Source organism: Papaver somniferum, chromosome 6 (assembly GCF_003573695.1).
Source record: "Papaver somniferum cultivar HN1 chromosome 6, ASM357369v1, whole genome shotgun sequence".
NCBI classification, from domain to species: Eukaryota; Viridiplantae; Streptophyta; class Magnoliopsida; order Ranunculales; family Papaveraceae; genus Papaver; species Papaver somniferum.
In genome coordinates, this window is record NC_039363.1 from 108910510 (window position 1) to 108915112 (window position 4603).

Sequence of the window (4603 nt, forward strand, 5' to 3'; positions counted from 1 at the left end):
AACGGAGGAATTAACAAGAAAGAAGAAGGTTTTATTAGGGAAGGAATGTCATTAGTAGTAATTAAAGAAGTTTAGGACACATGACATGATGTCATAAGAAGAAGGGGCTTTTGGAAAGTCTATATAAAGAAGGAAAAGGTACAATGGAAAGACAACTCTCTCTCTTACTATTCTTAGAAAAGTGAGGTCATCTTGATACACTAGGACAGGTAGAACCCTATGATAAATGTCTAAAACACCTAATTTTATATCTAGTATTTATACTTTCTTCATGAGTTCTCTTGTAAAATATGTATTTTATGTTTGATTTTGAGTCACAAAGGTATTTTTGAGTCATTTTGAGCGGAAGGGAGAGAAATCAAGCATTTTTGAACAAGGAGCGGAATTTGTTCATTTTTATAGGCGAGCGATACCCGGAGCCCAGTCAAAGATAAGGGACAACCCTTTGGAGTCTAGTGAGAGTTACTAAAAGCACCCATGGGTGTTAATAGCCGTCCCATACTACTATACCTAGCTAGGTCGAACTCTTTTGTTTCAGACAACATTTCTTCTTAAGCTGCAAATGGCAATTACTGCTGGAGAGTCGAATCAGAGGAAGAGCAAGTTTTGATGATGTTCAGGTGAGGATTTGATCCGAATTGATACTGCTAATGCCAGGGAAGAGTTGGTTTTAGTTTGAATTAGAGAATCAAAGAAAGAACATATGAAATCACTACCAACATTCACCATCAGGTTAGGGTTTTGCTGTGTTTGAGTTGAATAGAGAAATTAAGAGGTTGGGTTTGTGTTAATTCGTAAAAACAGTGAAGAAATGGTGAACTGCTACCGGAAATTGCAATCGGGAATGAACTAATTCAGAGTTAGGGTTTAAAGAGAATATGGTGATTGTCTGCTTCATCAAATCGAGTACCAAATGAAGAACTGTCCTTTAATTGGAGTCTGTTGTTGTTGGATTGAGCTCCAAATATGGATCTGTAGCTGCTGCTGGTGCTTAAATGGGTTTACTGAGATGAAGTATGGTGGTAATTGCGTTGTTGGCTGAGATGCTGATTATATGTTGTTGCTGTGATGGGATATTGAAGTTGAGAGCTGATGGAGTCGCGGCTGCAGTGGAGAGGAATCTGTGTTGGCTGAAATGAAGCAGGGGTTGATGTTTTACACTGGTTTTGAGTGATACAAATAAGAAATAGATGCTGCTGCTTGTGGTGGTTAACAGTGAAGAAGATTTGGCAGTGATAAGCAGTTAGAAGATGGAATGAAGGGTTAAGCTGCAAATATTGGGCAGAACATGGATGCAATGATCTTGGATGAGGAGAATATGGGTTACTGATGTTGATGTTGCAGCTGAGAAATGGCAGCAAGGGTATTGAAGCTGAGATGCAGTGAACACAGCCTTGGTGTTGTGCTGTAGTTGTTCTAAGCAACAGGTGGTAGTGTTGTATGGCCTGAGCTGAGTTGCTTGCACTAGTTACGATGCAGTGGAGATGATCAGGTGGACTGGTTAGTATTGCAGAGTTGTGAAGCTACAGAATTGCAGTTGTCCATGTAAAGCCAACAAGGAGTTGAACTAACAGGAGTTGCAGGCAGTGATAGAATGGGATTGTGAGGGTGATACTGAGATTGCAAGTGAGCTGAGTTACAGATGTGTTGATAATGGAATTGAAAATGAAGAACTTGCGGATTGAGATTGTGGTTATATGCAAGGGGCTGAAAGTGGTAAACTGCAGTGGAGTCTGATGCCATGAGTTTATGGTTGTGCTCGTCTGCCGAAAAGAATGATTGCAGTCAATGAAGTTTGTTGTCTAGAGGAGAGTTTGTGTTGTGACTGCAGGAATGGACTGCAATGTATGAGCTGTTGATGCAATGGCTAGGCAGGCAGTTGGTGGTGATAATTGAAGTGGTGCAGAGAAGCAACACGGAGCTTGGCGAGAATTGGCTGAAGAATGGTGATCTCTATTAAGGCCATGGGATATGAATTGAGGCAGCAAAGAGTCGCAGGAGGTGCTGTAATGGTTCTGGTGAAGAGGTGGACTGGAAACTGACCTACGGCAGAATGATGCAACAACAAAGGAGGAGTTGTTGCCGGTGGAACTGGTAGTCAAGAACTGAAATGAGTTGGTGGTTGTGCTGCTATAATGAAGGGAAGTTGGTACTGGTGATTACAACAGAAGATGGCTTAAACTGAGAACAGATGGTGGCACTAATGTGCTAATTATTGGTGTTGCTGTGAAGATGGCGAAATTGATATGAGCTGAGTTGAACAGAGTCATTGGGAGCAGGAGATACTGGTGCCTGAATGAGTTGTTTTTACAGTCGAGCCTTGCTTCAGTTGGCCGTGGTTATGTAGAGCATTGAATGGGCTGGAGTTCCTTGTCAGTTCTGCAAGACTGACAAGCTTAACATGTTACTGGGCTTATGGGCTTTGTAAGGCCTGAGTAGTAGCTCTACACAAAAGGGGATCGATTATCTTTATCTTCTACTTTTATTTGAGGGTTTAGAAACATGATAGGTTTTCTCTTCCTTCTCGTTATGAACTCCATTATTATGTTTACGTAATTTTCTTTTGGTTAAGAAATAAGTTGGAATTCCAAACATGATTTATATGCAATGAATTAGTTTTGTCTCCATGCTTTATCGTTTATGATTCACCATTAATATCGTTACATGAGTTGAATGCTTGTTTAGTCGAGTCGCGAATCGATTGAGTTTATTTTCATCTCTATTGCTAGATTAGAGTTTATTATACGCAAAAGTGATAAATTTCTGATTGCAAGTAGCATAATTGTGAATATTGCTTGTAGTGATACATCCTAGTAGTCACAAGTGGATCATAACCTTTGTTAAATCGAATTAGTACTTTTACACGTTCGATTGCTTTGATTGGCCCGATTTCATAGAACTTAATGCATCTAGGGAATTAAACTTGATTAGTGCTTTTACACGTTAGGTTGTTCTCTTAGATAGAACTCATATTCGCATCTTTTAATGCGTTTGTTGATGATAAGAGGAAATTAGCGGGATATTCTTGCGATCAAGGTATCTTAGGGCTTTTGGTTAAGTTGAGATTAAAAATCAATTCTAGTTATTGTTAAAAAGCATGTTTGTGAATGAAGATGAATCCTTAACCAATATCTGTTCTATTTGATTTGCTTGTTTATTTCTTTATTTGCTTTTATTTTATCTTAATTTATAAAAATCAGAAAACTCCCCTATTTGTTTATATAAGAAACCGAAACATATTGACAACCTAGTCCTCTCTGTGGGAACGATCCTTTCGTGCACTTGCTATATTATATATTTTGAGTAGTAAGAAAGTGTAATTTATTTTTGACGCCTATGACAGCGGTCACCCTACGAGAATTCTGGTATTAACAACGGGATCTTTAGAACTGTTTGTAGATCTAAAGACGTCTTGTGATAATCCATTGTTAACAGACTCCTTTCTGTGCGTGATTGATCACAAGAGATTCAAGTTGTGGTGTGCATGTGTTTATTGAAGATTAAAGAAGATTTGAAGACAAAGAAGATTTGGAGACAAAGAAGATTTCTTATTGGTTTCATATCTTTGGTGTGCACAAAACTTGATCGGCTGGGATCCAACTATGATCGGTTTATCCTTGATAAATTTGATTGATTAATTTCGTACATCGACATCACTATATAGTATCTTTGTAGATTCTATATTTGATTGCAAAATCTAAACTCTGCTACTTTGGTAGTTATTAGATAGATAGATCTAAACCCGACAAAAGAGTTTATTGGATTAAACAGAAGAGCCTTTGTCTAACTCATATCACTAAGATTGAATAGAGTTATTACCGAACAGATTTGTTGTTCCTTTACTGTTTGGAATAAGAACCAAAGGAATTGTTCCAGTGCGTGCACTTATCGAATGTCGGAAGCGCGGGGATACTGAAGAAACTAGGTGAACTATAGGTTTAGTTGCTTGGTCTCAACTATACGAAGTTGGTTTGATTTTGTATACCGGCTTAATTCTAAGAGTATTCAATTCTGAAGTAGGTCCCGGGGTTTTTCTGCATTTGCGGTTTCCTCGTTAACAAAATATTGTTGTGTCATTTACTTTTATTTTCCGCAATTATAATTATTGTTATTATAATTTAAAGTAAATTACACAAACATTAACTCTGTATTACTTGAATTTCCCAAGCTTCATGTATCAACATGCCAAACTTCAAAAGAAGCTTGGGATAATCTTCAAATCGTATTCGAAGGAAATACATTAGAGAAAGAAACTAGACTTCAAACTTTTAAGTCAGATTGGGAGAACCTTCGAATGGATGACAACGATACTTTTGAGGAGTTTCATATTAAACTCTCTGAGATAGTTAATGCTTATTTCTCACTTGGAAAGACTATTTCTGAAAAAGATATAGTATGCAAAATTCTCAGATCGTTGTCATCTAGATACGAATCTAAGAAGCATGCAATCATAGAAGAAAATGATCTTTCAACTCTCTCACGAAGCACTCTCGTTGGAAAATTAAATATCTTTGATCATGAATCACAGTCTATTTAAGCTAAAGGAATCGTTTTTAAAGATGCAAAATTTCCAAAAGCACCGTTGGAAAAGGATAATTAATGG